This window comes from Grampus griseus (assembly GCF_964374135.1).
Source record: "Grampus griseus genome assembly, chromosome: 2".
Taxonomy (NCBI): Eukaryota; Metazoa; Chordata; class Mammalia; order Artiodactyla; family Delphinidae; genus Grampus; species Grampus griseus.
Window position 1 is genome coordinate 65,960,446 of NC_139018.1, and position 23,421 is coordinate 65,983,866.

General features: G+C 38.1%; 1 protein-coding gene and 1 long non-coding RNA gene across 4 annotated transcripts in view; one reads left to right on the plus strand and one right to left on the minus strand.

The window, feature by feature from the left end:
* AKAP6 (A-kinase anchoring protein 6) overlaps window positions 1-23,421 on the minus strand; it is a gene marked incomplete at its 5' end in the record, with an annotated part of 374,977 nt that overhangs the window by 280,585 nt on the left and 70,971 nt on the right. The window lies entirely within an intron of this gene.
* Window positions 2,771-18,712, plus strand: LOC309818590. Its single transcript, XR_014296359.1, has 3 exons — window positions 2,771-2,845; window positions 10,701-10,798; window positions 18,468-18,712. It is a non-coding gene; the product is annotated as an uncharacterized lncRNA (long non-coding RNA).

A 23,421-nucleotide genomic window follows, 5' to 3' on the forward strand; every position in this document is an offset into this window, starting at 1 on the left:
CCCCTCTCCCCAGTGTTGTCTGTGTTAGACCTTTCTTCTCTGACTTCTAGACTCCTCTTCTGATTCCCAAGTATGCATCATCTGGAATGATGCAACCATGGACAGATCCACCAGCCCAGACTTCTCACACTCTTAAGACTCTAGGTTCAGTCTATCGCCCTTAAAGGCAGCTCGCACCTCCTTGTAAACCAAGTCCACAAACAGAGAGCTGGAGGACTCTGAGAATGTAGAGGTGGAGGAAAGCCAGATCCAGAGAGAGGGGCCAAGGATACCAAGACAAACTGTTAACCTTCAGAAGCTCACCTGGAGTTGGTCCCATTATCTTGTTCTGTTATAGACAAAGGAAAGCTAAAAATCGAACTTCCTATGAATATGTGGCAACAGGAGGCTGTTTCACATAATTAATGAAGATTTTATATCATCAGACGGTAGCTTCATTCCCAGAGGATTTATTTCAGCATGTGAATGTTTTCTGCAAGTAGAGGTCTGGTTCCTCAGGACCTCTTTGTATAATTAGTGGCTACCATTAAATTGGGCAGTCAAGAATTTTGATGATATGGATCTTACTTTAACAGACTAATAATGAACAAAAACTTAATTTCAGTAGATAAAATTGCTAAGTTATTTTTCAATATCATCAATTGGTATCAACTGCTTTAGCTACTTAAAATCTCCCATAGTTCTAACATGAATTTCATTCATTCTCTTATATCCTTTCCTCTGAGAAAAGATGTTCTCCAGCAAGCTCATTTAAATGACTAAATCAACAGATGTCTCAAAGAATAACTAATTTTAAACTGAAGATAGTCTTTAAATGTCCTTAAAGCAATAACATTTTTTATAGCTACTCAAATTGTCCCCAGCACAATTAAGGATAGAAGGATAATGTCTTCAGGAATTAATTACTTCTGTTTTTTCAGTGAATGTATTGAGTACCTACTATGTACTAACCCATGTGCTGGGGAAACAAAGGTGAATAAATGCCAGGGTTTGGTCCCCTGGAGTTCCCTGCCTGGTGGGAGGGGGCATATAATGAGAAATTATAGTCAGGAAAATAAGTGTTCACAAAGGGTACAAAGATGAGGAGGAAATGATTGTGTCCACAGGTGCAAAGAGGAAAGGGGCACAAGCGCTTTTCAAAGGAAGTAAAGTTTGGGTCTTGAAGAAGACAACCAGGAGGATGAGATAGAGAAGAACATTCCAGGAAGTAGCAGGTGTCAGTGTTGTCTCCATAACTGTGGACCTGGGGTTTAGCACCAATTTCTTAGGCACGGCATATTACACACTGTCCATAAAAGAACAAATTTTGACTTCATCAAAATTTAAAACTTTTGCTCATGAAAGATATTTTTAAGAAAAGGAAAAGATAAACTACAGACTGAGAAAAATATTTGCAAATTACTTACCCAACAAAGGATTTCTATCCAGAACATACAGAGAATTCTCAAAACTCAACAGTAAGGAAACAACCAACCCAATTGTAAAATAGGCAAAAGACTTGAACACTTTACCTAAGTGGACATAATGATGGTAAATAAGCACATGAAACAATCTTCAGCCTCGTTAGCCATTAGGGAAATGCAAATTAAAACCATAGTGAGAAACCAGTTTATACTTATTAGACTGATTAGAATAAAAAATTGCTGACAATACCAAGTGCTGAGGAGTTCCAAAGCAGTTGGAACTCTCCTACACTAATGATGAGAATGCAAAATGGTACAGTCATACTTGAAAACAGTTGAGCAGTTTCTTGAAGTTAGACATACATTTACAATCTGACCCAGCAATCCCACTCCTGGGTGTTTATCCTAGAGAAATGATGACTCAGGTACACACAAAAATGAAAAGACGCTCTATTCATAAAAACCAAAACCTAAATGTCCTTCAGTGGAGAAATGGATAAACAAACTACAGTACATCTATACAACACACAGCAATCAGGGAAAAGAAGAACTATTGATACAGGCAACAATTTGGATAAAGTTCAAAAGCAGTATGCTAAGTGAAAGAAGCTAGTCTCAAAAGGGTATACACTGTATAAGTCCATTTATACAACATTCTCAAAAGACAAAGCTATAGTAATGAAGAATATATCAGTGGTTGCCAGGGATTGGGGGTGGGGAGGGCATGACTATCGACTGAGAGCATGAGGGCATTTTTTGGGCTGATGGAACTGTTCTGAATTCTGATTACGGAGAAGGTAATAGAAATCTACACATGGGTGAAAACTCGTAGAACAGTACACCAAAACCCCCCACAATTTTGCTGTATGATAATTTTAAAACTAATGAAACAAAAGGAAGCCAGTTTATAGTCTCTTAGTAAAATGCATGTAAAAATTAATTTGGGGTCACACGTTCCCTTCATATTCTTGGAAATGACAAATAGCACAGCCCTTAAGGTCATGGCACTACTATCATCATCTCTGATTCTGTAGCTTCCACATTAGTTTCTGGCAAGTATCAAAGAAAATGAGGCTCATCTGGAGCCCATCTCAAAGTGAATTAAAGCAAATGACAGTGGAAACAATGTATATTCAAAAGTTGCATGAAAATTTTGTCCATAGGTATTACTGCATTAATGTGGGAAAGTGATGTTATTTTCTTGTTTAATTCACATAGAGCACAGTAGCCCCTGTGGCATTCAGTATTACTCACAGCACAAAATGCACTGAATACATTATGTTGCCAACTGCCCACTTCACTCAACCTTCATGACACCTTGCGGTCTCAAAATTGCAGCTGCTGCTGCCTGTCACTGAAACAGGACTCTTCTCTGGTTACCTAGTAGCTGATACAAACACCGAGGACCTGAGACTGTTTACAAATAAACTCCAGCTGGTTGGGTCAGTATTTTTCCTTTAATTTAGTTGTATGTTTATGTGAGAGAGGTGTCTTTCTTTGGTAAGATTGTTGTATATGTATTTTCCAGTTGTATCTTATTTCTTCTAGACAGATATAGGGCTTTTAAGATACCTGTTATGTATTTAACCAGTATGTCCAGTTTTCACCAGAGTGAGATAGAAGTGAGGGTGTCCTTCCTGTGAGTGTTCTGACTGCTTACTCTAATAACTCTAAGTACGACTGCCCCAGCTCCTGCTAACTGTCCCTGGGAGGGGATCTGTTTGCTGCCTCATCATTAGGCCACTACGCCCATTTCCAACCATTCTCAAAACATCTTGAACGTTTCCTCATGAAATTACAAGTATCTGTGGATCAACATTCTGCCAAAGTGCCCCAAATTGCCAGTCTCCAAGGGCTCCATGAGAATGTGGAGGGAAACCTGCCCTTCCAGCAACTTTCTCGCCCAGGTCCTAAAGCAACACTGGGCACCCCAGTTTCACTAAGTCCCACAAATGCAGCCGCTCCCACTTCTCTCTTGTTTCTTGCTTCCCTACATGCAATCCCCAAATGAGAAAACATAGCAAATCCCTCCAGTACCTATAACCTGACTCTGCATAGGGACAAACAGTAATCAAGTCATTTCTGCATTCTTCTACTACCCAAATAATGTTTCTTTCTCTTCCCCCAAATAATTTCATTGTTTCTCTCAAAACACTCTTGAGTTACATTTGTATAACTGCAGGACACATTGAGATGGTTTTTCTAAAACAAAACATGAATTAAAGTCTACTTTTAAAGGATAGGTCTCCTCACTCCCACTTCCATCTTCTTCCCTATCAGAGTTTCAAAAACCTTGAGCCCTCATCTTATCCAGAGGATACCATTACATTTAAAATAAAGAGTTTTTACGTTCTAAAGTCAGTAAGCAAGAGATAAGTAAATATAAGATGTATTTTGTGTACATAATTTAGTCTTACTGCAAAATGCCATGTCATCATGACTGCTCATTTTGTTTACTAGCAATTGTAGAAATGAATGATTAAAGTGTCTTTTACCCATATGCTCACCATATGTGTGTGTTCATTAGAAAAAGCTGAAAAGAGATTCTTACCTAATACATGTACTTTGTATTTTAAAATACAGATCAAGGGAATAGCCGTTACTTGTTTAAAAAAACTTGCAAGTGAACCATGTGAACTAAAACTTGCAACCTCATATAAAAAATATTGCAGAGTATGAATGTCACCTACAGCTGACTTTCAAAACTGTACTTTCTCCAAAAGACAGATTAATAGATGTTCCTATGACAAGGTATTTTTATTTCCGCAAAAGTAGACTACCCTCTCTTTTTTCCCTTCCTCTACACTTTTCTTTTTTTTTAAATTATAGCCATATTTTTTAAATATTTTATTTACTTATTTTTATTTTTGGTTGCGACAGGTCTTTTTTGTGGTATGCGGGATCTTCATTGCAGCATGCAAGATCCTTTTGTTGTGGCGCGTGGGCTCTTCGTTGCAGCACAGAGACTTCTCTCTAGTTGCAGCGTGCAGGTTTTCTCTCTCTAGTTGTGGCACGCAGGCTCCAGAGCGCGTGGGCTCTGTAGTTTGCCGTACGTGGGCTCTCTAGTTGAGGCGTGTGGGCTCAGTAGTTGTGGCGCATGGGCTTAGTCGCCCCATGGGATCTTAGTTCCCTGACCAGGGATCAAACCCACGTCCCCTGCATTGGAAGGCGGACTCTTTACCACTGGACCACCAGGGAAGCCCTGTTCCTCTTCACTTTCTAATGGTCCTAGTTTCTTCATTGTCATATTGAGAATGACTGTGATGAAGACTGGTGAGAGGGATGCTGAGACTTTTATGATCATCATAGTACTTCTCTCCAAAGTTTGAAGAACTTTATGATTATAAAGAGTGGTTATCCTTTTAATTACTAAAATTCTGCAAGTATGAGGACTGAACTGAGATTATTTATGCAGAAGTGATTTTTCTGTTACCATTAGCTGGTACTCATCCACGTCCCTCACTAGATTGCACCTTTCTGGAAGCAGGAAGTGTATCTTACTCGTCTGCACTGCTAGGACACCGCCATACATGGGGGCAGTGCCCAAAGGATGCCTGAGGAATTGGATTCAATTGGATAAAATACTGTATTTCACAAATCAATGTAAAATCCTTAAAAAGCAAGTACTAATTTAGCTTCCTCTCCCAAGTATATCCACACTAATCAGTATGCAATCTGCAAATTAAGTAACTGACATCATCTCCTGTTTTGATTAGGAGAGGTGACGAAGAAAGCACATGGATTTGGGAGAGTGAAGGAGATTGTAGAAAGAGGAGGATGAAGATGCTTAATACAGACTTGGAAGCCTGCACACTTCTGCTTCCATGCTCTGAAAGCCTCCTTTGCCTTAAATTGAGAAAGAACCAATTAAAAGTTCTGCCTGGCCATACCTGGCCATATCCAAATCAGGATTGTTCTGCTTTCCATTACTGAAATTTTTTTGGTTTAAAATTGTTATTTTAAAAGCGTCAGAGAGTTCACTGATGAAGATTCCACTTTAAATTCTTAATCCCAGGCTCTGACTTATTCGAGAGGGAAAAAATCCTGAGCAAAAAGACAAGAGGAAAATTGACAATTGCTATTGCACACTGGAAAACCCATTTTTTTCTAACTGAGCTATGCTTAGTCACATTCATATTCAGTGTTCTAGATAAAGGTTCAAAATGTAAGTTCATTCACTAGTGAAAATCACAGCTATGGCCTCAACACTCAATAGCCCATCTGGAAATTGCTCGGAAGGTCTGTACTTTCCCCAGGACATCTTTATAGAACTGATTTCAGGTAGAAATTGACAGAGAAGTCAGTGGCGGTTTTTATACTGAAGTGTGCAGTATAATCGTGTGTTAATCATGCAGATTCCAGGGCTGCTCCTTTTGAAGAGAGATGGGATGAAGAAATCTGCATTTTCTTAAGCATGCAGTGGTCATTATGCCCGTGTTCTAAGCAACCAACCACAATTGAAAAACACTGAGCCAGAGGTGGGTCATCTGTCTAGAAACAGGAGCTACAGCCAAGCCTGTTGCTACACAACCCTAAGAACAAAACCCAGCGACTTGAAAGGCAGTCTGCCACTGACATTACACAGATGTCTCTACCGGAGAATTTACATTCTTTGTGTTCCAGAACACAATTTTCCACAACCTTATTTATCTACTGCTTACAGTGTTGTGATAATCTCTAGGGTAGCATCAGGTTTGCAGGTTCCTCTAACATGCTTTATTTTTTTTTCTGATTTTTTACACTTTTTAAATATAATAGAACAGATACAAAATATCACACATAAAAATATATAGCTTAGTGAATTACGATAAGGCAAACAACTAACCAGGTCAAAAATTAGAACTTTGCCAGCCACCCCAGAAGTGCCCCCATGTGCCCCCTCCCCATCACAGACCCTCCAAGCCTCAAAAAAGTGATCACTATCCTGACTTGAAGAGCAATCACTTTCCTGCATCTCTTTATGGTTTTATCACCCAAGTATGCACGCCTGGTACTATAATTTACTGTTGCCCATATGTTCATTTGCTATGTCTGTAAGTCTTTTTAAATCTACAGAGTCCATCTCTATTCCTTTTGGTTTTTTTCATATAACTCACCTGTTGAAAGTCCTAGGGCATTAGACTTGCAGAGTTTCCCATAACTTGGATTTCTTGGTTGCAGCCATGTGAAAACAGTCAGTGTGTTGGTCCTCTTCCTACAAACTGGCAGCTGGATCCTAGGCCTGATTAGTTTAAGGTACAATGTCTTTGACTAAACCATCAGTAGTATTGTGTTCTTTCATCAAGAGGAATTTAACTTTGGTTTTTGCTCTTTTTTTTTTTTTTTTTTTTTTTGGCGGTACGCGGGGCTCTCACTGTTGTGGCCTCTCCCGCTGCGGAGCACAGGCTCCAGACGCGCAGGCTCAGCGGCCATGGCTCACGGGCCCAGCCGCACCGCGGCATGTGGGATCTTCCCGGACCGGGGCACAAACCCATGTCCCCTGCATCGGCAGGTGGACTCTCAACCACTGCGCCACCAGGGAAGCCCGGTTTTTGCTCTTTTTTGATAGTTGATGCTATCGACTATTTTGACAGTTCATGCTCTGTACCTAAAACTGTTAATGTATTGGAGATTGTAAAATGATGATATTCTATCAATTTGTTTTCATTTACTAGCTGGAATAGAAGATGCTTCTCTTTATGGAAAATTTGGTTACAGTGATATAATTCATAAAGGAAAGTCAAGATATATGCTTGATTCTTTCCTTTTCATCAGTTTTCAAGATAATGAATTGGTTTTCAAGACAATGAATTGGTTCTCTGTTACATTCAGAAGGTAACCAACCAGTCGGTTTTTAATATCATGTTGTACTCATGGATTTAAACATGTTCGATGGATTTTGATCCATAGCAATTCTCAACCTTATTGAAGGGCAAATTGTCCATCTTTGGCCAGTGGTATCCCCTTCAATTTGACTCCAGATTGGCTATTCTAAGTAGACTTTGATAGCTTCCTTGCTCATCTTGTATATTTCCATACTTGAAATCTGCCATTTTTCTAATAAGCCTTGGTTTCCTTTAATGAGAAAAGTTTTTTCAGACTACCATCTGGACAGTAGGGATGCTCATTACTTCTAGGTTAGTGATTGTTTCTACGCTTTTTTTTTAAATTAACAGAGCTAGTAGATATGTATATTTTTAAAAAAATAACACTTTATGAGTTCATAACTGATATTTCCAATTCAAATTCATGACCACAGGGTTTTAACCTAATATCTTCTATATGACATCTCTATCTCCTTTCTTCCACACCAAGAATTCTGATTCTCATGAACACAGGGGGTGATGGAATTAGAGAATCCCGTAATTACTCATTTGTTTTATCTCACATTATACATATGACAGTTTCAGAATACTAATGCTAATACTACTATTAATACTGGCCCTGAAGCAAATGACTACGATAGGCATGTAAAAGATCTGGTCAACGTGGCTTTTGTTACCACAGAAGAGAGCTGGGTCACCTTTGGTTTGTCTTTAACTGGTCTTTGAGGGAACGGAACTTATACCCTAGTCTCACATTCATGGCTGTGCATATTACACAGTTTAAACATTTGCAGGTTTTGTAGGTTCCCACATTAATCAAGGTCCTTTTTGAAGGGAAAAAAAGCCTCAATAAAAATATAACCACATGACCATTAGTTTTCCTACAAGGAGGGAAAAGACTTTGCTTTTAGAAGGCATGCCTTAAGAGACTTCCTGCCTCAGCAGACCCTTCTAATCTTTGCAGATCATCACAGAATATGCAAAAGGACAAAAATCAATGAAAGTAGTAATCAACAATATTCCAAAGAGACTGCACCATTACATGAACTTGAGTGCTGGGTTTGCCAGATAAAACACTCTTTCTTTTCCTTTCTAGTATAACACCTACAGAGCATAGGGTGATTCTTATTACTTATTAGTTTAGGGCTGACCAGAGATGAAGATGGATCTTCTCTTTAAACCATGAACTGTGAAGATCTCTTCATTTTCCACCTCACATGGCCAAAGTTGTGCACTTCACATATTTGCTTTGTTTGTTCAGTGATCTATAGGTCATTTCTGTCTATTTCTATGAGGTCTGTCTGCCTTAGAAAATTCTTGTGTGGCAAGCACTGCATTTGTCTATTTTGCTTTATAGAGTATAGTACCACAAGCAAATAGATTCTTAATACATGCTGATGTTAGTGATCCTTAATTCACGGACCATGAAATAGGAGCTTGTAAGATGATCATGAGAAAGAATAAATGAATCATAATATGTATCTAGATTACTCTGCACCAGGATGAATATTAGAAGGTCTTAGTTCTTGGTCTTGCTGTGTCCTGGTTATCCTTGTCCCAGTAGATCACTGAGTCTCAGTTTCCTCATCTGCAATAAAGTGGTAGATGGAATAGCATCCACCAAGCTGGATGGTGTTCCATCCACCACCATCAAGCTCTAAAATTTTCTTTTGTTTTCTTTTTCTTTTATTTTGTGTAGCCCTCCCATAATACATAGCCTGAATTTTCATTACCCAGAAGTTTTTGTGTATCTCTGAAAATCCTCGTAACATGACTGCTACTTCCTTCTAGTAGTAGAACAAGCACTAGACTAGGAATCAGGAGACCTGAGTTCCAGTCCTGGGGACATTGAAAAGTATCTCTCTGGGTTCTCCAGGTGACCCTCCCATAAGATTTGAAATAACAGCACTGATCCATACCAGCAGGCTGAGGAGGAAAGATCTATGATTCATTCAAAATGAGAGCTAAACAGGGAGATCAGCTCGGTGCTTTGTGACCACCTGGAGGGGTGGGATAGGGAGGGTGGGAGGGAGGGAGACGCAAGAGGGAAGAGATATGGGAACATACGTATATGTATAACTGATTCACTTTGTTATAAAGCAGAAACTAACACAGCATTGTAAAGCAATTATACCCCAATAAAGATGTTAAAAAAATTTTTAAAAATTAAAAAAAATAAATATAGAATTACAAAAAGGAAAAAAAGAGAGAGCTAAGACCCCTACACTTCCACCCCAGGGTTAATGTCCTGAGGAGCCCCTTTGGTTGTGTTTTCCTTAGTCACCATGATAGACTCAGGCCATTATTCTTCCACTTTCCTATTCCCCCATTCCTGCAAACACACACACACACACACACACACACACACACACACACACACACACACACATGCCTGTGCGTGTACACATATTCCTTTGAGGCTCATTCCCATCTGCCTATACCACCCACTACTACCTCTTCATTCCAGTCACTTAAGATTTTATTTTCTAAAAATTTATCAAAATTTTTAGCAATTTAGATTTATTTACCTGAGATGGAAATTTTCTAGTAACTCTCTTGAAATTTTGGAGCACTTCAAGTTATAAATGGTCTTATAAATTCATCTACAAATGCTTTCTCTTGACCTATTCATAAATACTCTTCATACTGGGAGAAAGAAGTGAAGAGGATGAAAGTCCTATTTGGGATTTCATTGCTGACTCATGATGCGACCTTGGAAAGGTCAACCTCTTTCTTAGATGCACTCTTTATATATTTAGATCACTAAGAACATGGCACAGCTTCTAAGGATGTGTTTCTATGTCTTCCTCCCCCACATAAATATATCCACAGCAACTAGCTTGGCTGTTGATTTGTATTTAAACACCTACAGCATGCCTGTTGGAAGCTAACATTATAGACACAAGTTTTTAGATCTCACATCTGAGAGTCCGGAACAGGAAATGAAACCTCATAGGATTAGAGTACTGTGGAAAACTAATTTTAGGGGCCATGGTTAACACCCTGTGAATGAGATAACAACAAATCCATATTCTGAAGCCAATACTACCCTTTTATGTAAGGTAGGTGGGAATGTAGGTCATCAATTAACCTTCTGAAAAACTCCCACTGCCTCCCATGGACCCAATAATTTCATTTCCAGGAAACTCTCCTAAGGCAGTAATGCATTTACCTACTGAAATGCTATCACAGAGTTGTTTTTTTAATTGTGAAAAAAATCTAACAGCCAAAAGATCAAAAGAGAGGAGATTGGTTTAACATGATGTGGTGTTCCATACAATGAAAAAATAGACAAATACTACAATATGCGTGTTGGATGTTCAAGATATATTGTTAATTGAGAAAAACTAACTTATATGAGTTCTATTAAAAATTATAGTTATGTATAGTCACAGGGAAAGAACTGAGAAATATGTTAAAATAAAGCTGTTCATAGTATTCTCTAGGTGGCAGCATTGTAAATGATTTTTAATGTACTGTTTTTCTCCACTAGAGATTCATTTCTTTTGTGAAAAAAAGAAGTAAAAGGTAAACAACAATGAAGAAGTTAGTTTCTATGGCAACATGTCAAGGAATGCAGAGTTATGCAGAGTAAGTAATATGTAGAGTACAGTATCAACAGAGTCAAAATCATTTACTGAAGAAGATCAATGTCAGAGCAACAGGATCCCAGACTCCTGGCATTCTTTTTCTGTAGGGATAGACCTGTCACTTCATTCACAGATATCCTACCAGCATTCTCTTAGGGCTCTCTGTCAGATGGCCAGGTGCTACTAGCCAAGTACTAACAGATAAATAACATATCATTAATCAGTGGTTATTAAGACTTTCAGCTCTGTTTTCGTTTTGATTGCCTTTTTTAAAGTTTAATAGAATTGATATAAAGATACAGGTGAGGGAAAGACATTAATCACCTGAAATGAGTGAGAATGTATGTATTACTCATCCTCTCTCCCTTCTAATTTGATTGATTGATTTGTCCCAGAGCATGACTGCATAGATCATTAACCCTCTTCTATATTTTCATATAAACCCATAAGGGAGGGATGTTTCTGGGGAAAGATTCCATTACTTGACAAAGTAAGACCTTGTTTATCTCCAGGAGTGACCTCAATATCCTAGGATTCAGAATCTTCCACTTTCAAGCTACTACAGCCTTTGAGTAATTACTGGAGAAGTGAAGACATCTAAAGAGACCTCAGCACTCCCTTGGGGGTATACTTTACATAACTAAAGTAACAGTTCTTCACAATTGCTTAGGAATTATTGAAATACACAATTTTTGCTGACCGATTTATATAAACTTTTGTTTACTTCCATAAATGCAAATAACTTGTACTGGTGGATTTGTTTTGTTCCTATGCTCATCCCTTCATCCACAGAACCACAAAGAGCAAAAAGCATACATCTAGCACATTTTCTGAAAAATTTAATGCTGAGCATCAAAGCCTAAATGAGAACATAGAATTCAGCTTATATCTTAGTTAAGAAAATCCATTTTGGTATTTTGCCTGCTCCGTCGTGCTTGACTGACTCTGTATCAGAACTGCTCTTCAGCAAGAACTAGACATACAAAGCATGATGAAAGTTACTGAATTCCAATAATGTGGTTTTAAATCTACCCTCAATTGCCCTTTTCCAGAGGCCCCTTTGGGAAATAAAAATGGATCAAAATAACATATCTGACCACCAAGTACAGAAACCATCCACTATTAATGTCCCAATGACACACCAAAATGAAAGACGAAGGATCCATTCAAATAGTCTTATAACACTGATTCAGGCTCCTCAAAGGACATTGTACTTTACTTTTGAAATCAGCAACCAACTGCGAAATAAATTCAATTTTAATTGCACTTTCCAAACTTCCAGACTAATTTTACCTATAAAATCATTTTAACCTCACTGCTTACTTAGTTTGACTGTAAACTTAGTGAGGAAGAATGTTCTGTTTTCTGACTACACACACAGAATCCTATTCATATCTCACAAGGAGCACAAAGCACACAAAAGGAAAAGCAGGACCAGTAAATGAGCTCTGAGCAAGCACAAAGACCAAGCAAACCTCAAGTTACTCCTTTCAACATTTAATCCATGATTAATAAGCTCCTCCCTATAGTATCCTAACTCTTAAGCCCCTCTACCCCTATTTAATTGCGGACAGAAACCGTCTTGTGAATGTCTAGTGAAAATTCTGGTGTGTACAAGTAAATTAATAATGAGTAATAAAATTAAAGAAATAAACTAAAAGGGGCAAATGACTTGGAGATCAGAAAATAAGAGTAAGGAAAGACGATAAGAGAGATTTACAAGGATAAGGTAACTTAGATTGTTTCTCCATGATTTAGATCTTACCTTTGCCCAAAAAAGGGGGAGAGAGGAATGTGGCTTACAAATAGTAAAGTATACTGTTAAAGTCTGAAAAAGGACAGGAGGGAGAAAGATAAATAAGACACTTAAAATGATATAGTTGCTGCATTCAAGCACTCAGTTCAGCTCTACGGAAGGAGAAGAAGATGTGTGACCAGAAGTGGTTGGTTGAAGAAAAAGACCTGGTGTGAGAAATTTGAGACATAAAGGAATTATCAGTAGTTAACACAAGAGGGTGGCAGTAGATGGTTTCTGTGACTGCGGTGAACTAAGGACCTGGAACAACCACACATGGAAGATCCTGCTTCTTTGGAATTGCACGACATCTTCTTGGCAATAATTCAGACTTTGAGTGGAAAGCAGAACCAAAGTTTCAACTGAGAAAGTCAGGTGCAGAGAGGTCTACATAGACTGGAAATGGCTGAATTGAAATCAGAGGGAGAACATTGACAACAAGGAAATTCCTAAGGAAAATTTATCTCTGGAACTAGTGAAAAGCGGATTCTGTAATTAAACTTTGTCCATGGTGTTTGTCTGCTTATACTCTATAGAGGATTTGTTCTCCAGGTTTGCTCACACAAACATCAAGAAGGTTCTCACACTCCAAGCAGAGGGTAGAAGGTACGTGCAGAAAGATTTGATCCAGAGGGACCCTCTTTTCCTCCTTTCTCCCGCAGGTTGGTACAAAGGTCAAGATCACCAGTGACCCCCGAGGAGCCCTCTGTATCAAAATGCCCCTGGGGTTTCATCACAGAGCAACAAAGAATGAGGATTTGACGGGTCAGCTTGACTCCAGTGATTTCCTTCATCCGGGGCTGACATGAGAAAATAGACAGATGCTTCCCTGAAATTGACAAACGTTCTGTCATCATATGATGAGAGCAATGAGGCCATCTAGATGTTGGAAAAAGCAGCTAAGCACCTAATTATAATAGCATTCGTTCTCTATAGAACAGGTCACTTAGGTGGAAAATATTAGCATGGATACAGCTTAAGATCTATAAATAGTCTATGAAAGTGGCAGAACAAAAGCTGACAACAACTATGTGAGTAGAATGTAAAATAAATATCAAAATATCTCTGGGAAACAGGATTGGAGGTAATTTTTTCTTTATATGTATCCATATGTTTATTTATATATTACAATTTAGCATAAGGAACATGGAATATTTTTCAAAAAATAATCATTTGGTGGTCTTTTTGCCTGCTTGTTTGTTCTTCAGCATATACACAAAGATCCTGTCTTTTAAAAATAGGAGGCAATAAGTGCATTGCAGCAGAAAGATATGGTTAGCAGTAGTCATGGGAGAAGAGCTGGGCAGAAGGAGGGAAAAAATAACACAAAGGCTTTTGTGTAAGGGCCCCGGATCCTAGGTGATGACCAGTGCCAGATCCCCCTTAAGGTACTCTGCCCACAAAGATATTACAGCCAAGTCCTGACCCATGAACTCACCCTAAAACTTCCTTTAAATGTAGCCAGAATACATCTTGTTTTTCAAACTGTGGGAGGTCAGCTGCTAGGGCTTATGGAATGACAAAGATTTCCGGGAGAGGCAACCTCAGTGAGAATAAAAGAGTGTCAAGTAACATACAGCAAGTGTAAACTGACACCAAGGCTGGAATGACCAGCCCTCAGATGGACTATAAAAAGCCAGCAGAGTTGCGCATCTCATCAGCAGGACTCTAGTTGCCTTGGAGCCAGACTGAGTCTGGGAATTGTGACCACTCCAGCCACCGACGAGCAGGCAGTGCCCTGATCCAGCCCAAGCAAGAGGCTGGTGTCCTGGAGCCACCTCCCCTCTTGTGTAAGCGCCTCGATGAGACACAGGCCAGGACAGTGTCATTTATAACAGCGCAACCTGCACTCCACTTATACAGCCAAGTAGGAGTCATAAAATACACTTATATACCACACCAATGGCCAATTAAAGGATTTTTTAAAACTTAAAAAAAAATTATTGTTCAACAGAAGTTTACTGCAAAAAAGTTAGAAAAGCTAAGACAAAATAATTAATCAGGGACCATGTCTGTCTCATTTACCATTTATCCCTAGATCCCAAAACAAAGCCTGGCACATAGTAGGCTCTCAATAAGTAAATAATCACTGAATGAAGAATAATTAAATAAATCTCCAATAACCTACTCTTCATACAAAGTAGTGCATAACTTCCTAGATCGTATTCTATTTTTGTGCTGTTTTTCACTCAGTGGCATAACATGAATATTCTTTCATGTCAATAAATATGTTTCATAATTCTTTATGGCTGCACAGTATTCCATTTTACGAAAACAGAGTATTGTTTGAATCAATCCTTTGTAGCTGGATGTTGGCCTTGGAGTGTCATTCTCTTAACGGCACAAATATCCTATTGGTCAATCACTAAATTCCGATTTTTCCTTTTGGTAGAATATTAAGTTCCATGAGGATAGGAACCTTTCCTGTCTTGTCACTAGATCTCCGGAACCTAGTACAGTTTCTAAAGATCAATAAAGAATGAATAAGCAATGACACTTGTCTGTCCGCTTTCTTTGATTCCTATTTCAATGGCCCTGCTCCTGTCTGAACCACTGGCGAAGCCCTCAAGCTGGTTTCCTTCTTCTAATATGTCTAACCACCTTTCCTAAGGCACGTTCCCTCATTCCTTTACTGAGTTAAATACCAATACATGCCCCTTTAATTATGTGATGAATTCCCCCTTTCATCATGTGATTCCCTTGCTCAGAACAACCTTAAAGTCTCTGCAATGCAAGGATAAATTCAAAAGTCTTTATTCTAGTTTATCAAGGACCGCCATAAAATAATCACAGAATACTTTAAAAATGGGAATCTACCATAGAGATTTTTCAGTCTGAAACCATCATTTCACTATCAGGTAACTGAAGCTTACAAGTTTCAATGACCTGCCAAGGACACATGGCTGGCCAGTGGTAGAACCCAGGTCTTTGGCCTGCAGGCCACGGCTTGTTCCTTTAGGCCACGTCAGCTGTGTCCCAGTCTACCTTGCCAGCTTCATCTCCTACCCAGATCCTCACTTCAGAGGAGACAGTTTTCAGACTGTCCCAAAATAAGCATGACTCGCCTGGCTCTTGCCTTTTGCTCAGAGCATTACTATTGCCTAAACTGTCCTCCTGTCTGGCTTCTGTGCCTGATCTAATCTTTTTCAAGGCCCAGTTCAAGTCCTGCCTCCTCCACAATTCTTTTGCCAGGCCAAGCTCAATTCTTAGTCCTCTGATCTAGAATAACACGTGCCTGCCCCACTCGTTCCAGCACTTAATTATACATTGCCTTGCAATGGGAAATATTTCACAGCTAGGTGAAGTAGCTTACTGCATGTGTAAGAAGGAAAAGAATGGTGGAAATGGAAAAAACACCATACAATGTGCTGAGTCAGCCAAATACATTCTGATGCTGGAGCAGGCCACTTAATAAGGACAGCCGCCCAGGCATTACATCTTGATGCTTCCTTTCACCCTTCCTTATTTTAAATGTCGAACTTAATTTAAGGCCAGTGTTTCTGGTTTGCTAATTTCTGCAAAAGCCTTCCACCTTCAAGGCAAGATTATTTTTTATACTTTGAGGCACTGTATGGTAAGACCTTTGAGGGGAACAACTGTGCCTTACTTATTTTAGTATTCACAGCAGTGCCTTGTGCAAAGCATTATACTACAAATTTTGGAACAAATCTGATTACTTTTCTATAAGTAATTCTACAAAGGCCCAAATTGAGATTTGCTATGGTATGATCCCCTAACTGATTCATATTTTTGACAAGTAATGAGCAATTACTGGATAGATAAACACAATACCGACCAAGATGGAAAGAAGATGGTCAAAAAATTTTACTATAGTTACTATTATGCCAAAGAACAAACAAAACCCTGTAATACAGTTAATTTACCTTATTCGAGTCACCACTGTCTATTCTTATACCAATACCATAACTCAGGGAAAGTACCGCTTTTTAGGCACCATGCATAGACATTTTTTTTCTTTTCCTTAAGGTCTTCCTAAGAAGTATGTGTGGGGGGCTGTGTGTATAATGATATATGAACACAAGAAAAGAGATAGGGAACTTCCTTTAGACTGAAGAATTAAAATGAGATATACATATATGGCCGTTACATATGCCATAAAACTGTTATTTATTATTGACATATTGATACACAAGTTTGGGATCTACTGTCTCTTTATGTATTTCTGAATCAGGGACTGGATAATTGATCCATTCACAGATTTACTGATGCGTGAATGGACCATCTCCCCCTATTGGCCAACAAATGTACATATGTCTAGATACCCACATATGCACACAAAATCAAGGCCAGATCTTACAGCCATGGCATGACTGAAATTCTGGAGGGGTTGGGGGAGGGAGTGCAGGTTATGTGGATGTGGTAGGAGCTGGTATCTTCACAGTAAAGCATTTACCATAATCTTTGCAGTCTATTTTTATTTTCACTTTCTACACTGTGGCAGAACAAACAGAACTATGACTTTTGTTTTACACTCTATCTACAAAGCTGATTCAATGTTCTTAGGATAATTCTATTAAGTTTCCGACAATTATATTCCCTTCCATTCGTCAGGACTTTAGGATATTCCTTCAAGTCATTGATATGGAGGAGGATTAATGCTAGAGTTTATACATCCAAAAGTAATGTTTTCTCTCAAAGTCATCACTCTGTGGAGCTATCTGCCTTTTTCAACAGTACAGTTAAAATAGAAATTTCTAGAATTCCACTTTAAGAACAGCCTTCAGGACAAGTTCACAAACTGCACAGTAAAATGAATGTCATGTCTTCACATTCATTTCTTATTTTGACCAATAATACCCAGCTTAGTAACCCGGCTTACTCACCCTATGCTTGGCCCTAAATAACTTTTGCCTGTTTTCAAAAATCAAATTTACTATAAAAAGTTTGAGAACTGGACACCACTAAGGACTTTCAAAGAAGTATGCAGATATCTCTAAAGGAGATTCCAAAAAATGGATTCTCAAACTACTGTGCATATTATTGGACTCTGATTGTGAAAATGAGTACATTTGATACAAATTCCTTATGACTGAGCAACTAAATGGAATCATTCATATTTACATATAACTCATAAATAAGATATGCATATACATTATGCATGTATCAGAATGCCTTGTACATAATACTCAATTAATATACTTTTTCAATAATTGTTCCTAAGTACAGGATCAGTGTTATTGACACAGCAGTGTTATTGATCACATCTTTATTTAAAATTTTGATATTTTGTTCATCATGATTTGTCTACATTGATTTTGGTTATTTAAAATATTTCATTAAAATATTATTTATCTTGATTACTAAGTTTCTTTGTCACCCTCTGAAATTTTGTGCCTGAGGCAATTCCCTCACTTGCCTCACACTAATCTCAGCTCTGCTTTGGCTAACCTACTGGCTAAGGAAGATGACAGAACCTCCCATGCTAAGCCAGGCCTACATTGGCCACCACCAGCCAACCAACAGACACATGAGCTAGATAAATGCTTGCTGCCATATGGCACTGAATTGTGGAGTGGCTTCTCATGCAGCAAGAGCTAACTGATACAGCAATGACAATTATAGGTCTACACAGATTAAGTATTTGGGGCTAGTAGACTCTAAGAGTTATGATTATATTATTCAAAGTTCACTGCTTATCTGGAAAAATAAATGAGAAGTTATAGTAGATTGTATTACTGATTTCTAATAGTTAATGCTCTTCTCTGTGAAAGGATTATACTTCCTCACCCCATTGATAACAGGCTTGGCCATATGACTTTTGTTTTGGCCAATGAAATGTGAGCCAAAATGAAGTAGTTAGAATTTTAATAACCATAGAGTGACTCTCTCATCACTCTTTCCTTTCTGATTTCAGGAGACCTGAATATCACCAAAAGAGTCACTCCTTCAGCCTGATCTCAGAGGATAAAGACATGAAGCAGAGCTGAAGCCCAGTCTGTGATGGCCATGTAATGATGGACATGTAATGTGAGTTCACATGTTGTTGTAAACCATGAAGATCTGGGAGTTGATTTACGATAGCCAAGATATGGAAGCAACCCAAATGCCATCAACGGATGAATGAATAAAGTAGATGTGGTATATATATACAGTGGTTTATTACTCAACCATAAAAAAAAGAATGAAATTCTGTCATTTGCAGCAACATGGATGGACCTAGAGAATATTATGCTTAGTAAAATGAGTCAGACAGAGAAAGGCAAATGCTGCATGATATTACTTATGTGTAGAATCTAATAAGTAATACAAATTAGTATATATGTAAAACAGAAACAGACTGACTATGTAGAAAACAAACTAGTGGTTACCAAAAGGGAAAGGGAAGTGGGGAGGGGCAAATCAGGGGTATGGGATTAAGAGATACAACTACTATGTAAAAATAGATAAGCAACAAGGATATACTGTATAGCATAGGGAATTATAGCAATTATCTTGTAATAACTTTTAATGGAGCATAATCTGTAAAAATACTGAATCACTATGCTGTACACCTGAAACTAATATAATATTGTAAATCAACTATACTTATAAAAAAAGATCTGAGAGTTGTTTCTTGCCACAAAATAACTTGGAGAAAGCCAACAGAACCAGGGGAGTGACTATTGGGAAGGAGAAGGTAAGCCTACTACTATTCAAAGATGATATGATTATATACTTGGAAAGTTGCAACAAACAAGAAAATTCAATCAGTGAGTAGAGTAAAAAACTAATACCTAGAAGTCAATAGCTATCATATTTGCAAACAGTAAGCTCTTGGAAGCTATAACTGAAGATTTCATTAACAATATAGCAACAATGAAGATAAAGTGCCTTGTAATGAACTTAAGAAAAATGTAGAAGACCTAAATGAAGAAAACTTTAAAACACTAATGAAGATTTTTTTTAAAAAAGATAAACAAGTGGAACAACAAAATATGTCCTTGGATTCCACATCATTAAATAGCAGCCCTCTCTAAGTTATTTTATAAATGTGATACAAGTCCCAATACAAATAACAACAGATTGCCCTTTTTATTGTGGGGAGGAGTTAAAGGTTGGGGTTGAAAACCCAACCCGTGATTCTAACATAAAACTGGATAAACAGGAATAACCAGAGAAAACCTAAAAAAACCACAATAAGGGCAGACTAGTCTAATAAATATCAAAATATGTTATAAAGTCTCAGTAATTAAAACTGTGTAATACTGTCACATAGAAATGGAAAAAACAAGTCCAGGAGTAGACCCAAATACACATGGGTATTTGAGCATGTGATAAATGGGGCATCTCAAAAAAGTGAGGAAAAAAGTAACAACTAGATAAATATCTAAAAAGATTAAGCTGGATCCACCATATGCCTGAATAAATCCCAAATGTATCAAAGATTTAAATGTAAAGAAATAAAAATGTAAAAATTACTAGGAAAAAATAGCTAAATTACTTATAACCTTGGAATGAGTAAGCCCTTCTGGATTCAAAATCCAGAGCTATTAAAAGAAAGATAAACTTGTCTAAAATGAAAAAAGAAAGGTTCTGCATAATGGTGAAAAAGTATACCTGAAGCATAGTCAATGACAAATGACAAACCAGAAAAAAAATATTGTGGCTCATAACCCAGGGCTTATACCCCTAATCAACACAGAGCTCCTACAAATCAATAAAGAAAAGACCAACAACACAGCTGAAAAATAAGCAAAGGAAATGAGCACAGTTCATAGAAAAAGTAATACAAATGGTTCTAAACATATGAAAAGCTACTCAACCTTTTTCAGAGTAAGAGAAATATAAATTTAAACTACACCAAAATATCATTTCTCAGCTACAAGGCAAAAATTCAAAAATTTGATAACACAAACTATTAACAAAGGTGTAGGAAAAAGACACTCATACATTCCTGGTTAGAGGGTAAATTACTGCAACCACTGTAGAGAGCTCTTTGGCTATTTCTATCAAATTCCAAATGCATACACACATTGACTTAGAATCCTATTTCTAAGAATTTATGTCTCTAATATATTTACACTTTTTGTGAAATGACTCATGTTCAAGCCTATTTATTATAATACAATTTATAATATCAAAATATCGGAAACAGACTAAATGTCCATTAATAGGTGACTAGTTAAGTAAATTATGGTACATTCATCCAGTAGAATACTACACAGCTATAAAAAAAGAATGGTGATGATTAAAAGGATCTCTATATTCTGACACAGAAAGACCTCCATTAAGTTTAAAAATCAAGGTTTGGAATAGTGTGTATAGAATAACACAGAAGAAAGAATATATATTCATATTTGCTTATAAATGCATATACAAACTCAGGAAGGATCTATAAGAAACAGATAAGAATGAGTACCTACCTGGTTGGGGTAGGGAAGGGAGAAGCTTGGCAGAAGGGCCAACCCTCTGCATTGGAGGATGGAAGGGGCACCTTGCAATATATATATTTTAATATTTAAAAAATTTTGAAGCCTGTGAATGTATTTCATATTCAAAAATTTAAGACAACACCAAAAACTCCAAACTAGTTTGCTATAGGTAATTTAAAGCTAAAGGGCAGTCAGTGGTCTAATTATATTATCTTCAATAAAACCTTACCTAAGGGACTCGTGCTATAATCAGTAGTCCATGGAGAGCCATCACTCTTTACTACTAGTCTGTTTTGAGGAATATTATCTCTTTTCTTCATCTAAAATATCCCCTTCCATCTAAGAAATAAAGCGGCTTATTCAAGCACTTCAATTCAACAGTTTCACCATTAAGAGCACTTCTGTTACTATTCTTCTAAGCACTTCTAAAAAGCTGAAAACTTCAATTGAACAGACTGCTCATTATAACATAAAATGCAATTTATACATTGATTGAAACAGCTTGATGAGGACCTTAATAATCCTCTGCTTTGAATGAGGAACTTCAGTATGCTGAAGGAAAAGGCCCACTCAAAATGATAATGCAGGGCTTCCCTGGTGGCACAGTGGTTGAGAGTCCACCTGCCGATGCAGGGGACACGGGTTCGTGCCCCGGTCTGGGAAGATCCCCCATGCCGCGGAGCAGCTGGGCCCGTGAGCCACGGCCACTGAGCCTGCGCGTCCGAAGCCTGTGCTCCGCAATGGGACAGGCCACAACAGTGAAAGGCCCGCGTACTGCAAAAAAAAAAAGATAATGCGGTGCTCAGAAGAGTACTATTAGTTGAACCATTCAGTAATAAGGCATATTTGCTTCATATACTGGGGTGCCTGTCACCTAACAAAACAGCAGTAATAGGATACTGTCATTAAGTCATAGAGCAGCCTAGGAGAACTGATGAGACAAAATATTGAAGACATCAGGTTTTCTGCAAGAACTGTATCTACATGGACAGAATTAAAGAGTAGGTTGAGGGATAAATAAATGAAGGTTGGGCAGTCTGATTGAAGAAACATCACTCTAGGGACCTGCATTCTACTTACATTTCCTCATTAACTAGCCCATCATTTAGTCTGCTTGGACATCAGTTTCCTGATTTGTAAAATGTGGATAATAACACCCTATTTGCTATGGTAGAGACTCTGCTACATGCTCACTAAACCCATTTCCTTTTCCTCTTGGGCACAGGGCTAATTTCCCAGGTGCCCCAGGGAGTTAGGTGGGGTCATATGACTGAGTACTGGCCAATGGAATGTGGGTGGAAGTGATACTTTGTTGCCAGGCCTAATCCCCAAAACCTCCTTTGGGATACTCTAGGAACTCTCTTCCTTGTCTTCTGGCTGGATTCAAAAGATCCAGTGGAGAAATCTGAGGTCATAGAAAAATGGCAGAGTCTCAAGAACTGCACTGTCCAATATGGTAGCACTTGAAATGTGGATACTCCAAATTGAGATGTACTGTAAATATAAAATACATGCCGGATTTTGAAGACTTAGTATAAAAAAGTTTTAAATAGCTTATTAATAATTTTTATAATGATTGCATGTTAGAATCATATTTTGGACAAACTGGGTTAAATAAAATAATATTATTAAAATTTATTTTGCCTATTTTTTAAATGTGGCTACTAGAAAATTTAAAATCACATACATGATTCACATTTGTGGCTCACATTATATTTTTATTGGACAACGCTGCTCCAGATGTTAGGAGCCTTGATCCCTGAATGACTGCAAAGAGCAGAACTGCTCCACTACAGTGCTGTGCCATCACTAGTCCAGAATGCTTCTGCAAGAAGAAACTGCAGGGCTCAGCCTTTGTTCCTTTGGGAGGTCAACCTATGTCCCCTGTATGCATACCTGCTCCAGCTGAGCTAAAGGAAAGAGATTTGTTTACACCAAGGGTAAAAGGGATGGGGGAAGAGTATCTTATGAGATGATGTGGTTATGACCATCATACATTCAGACTCTGGAAAACATTTGGCAAAGCTGGTAGAGAAAGGGATAAAAGTTTGGGGATATAGAGACTTCTCCACACAGGTGGTGATCAGCACTAAAGTACAGAACCGCTCAGTTCTATTTGCCCATCCAAAGCTTCACCATTCTAACTAGTACAGGCACCCCACAATGACACCACCATACCAATCCTGAGTAGATACATTACAGGAATGCAATTTTAACCATCGGCACCTGTGCACCCTGGATGCTGAGCATGCTCTCCTTCCCACCAGAGGCTTGAGATAAGTATGTTCAGTGTCACAAGTGCAGGAAACAGCAACTGGTTGAGTATGATATTTTCCTCCTTTCCTTCAGACATATTGCAATATTCATTTTCACATAATAACAACAAAAAATCTTACCAAGTAAATGCTTTGTAGCAATCTGCCAAACGGTCAGGTCACGGGATGTATGTGGGCGACT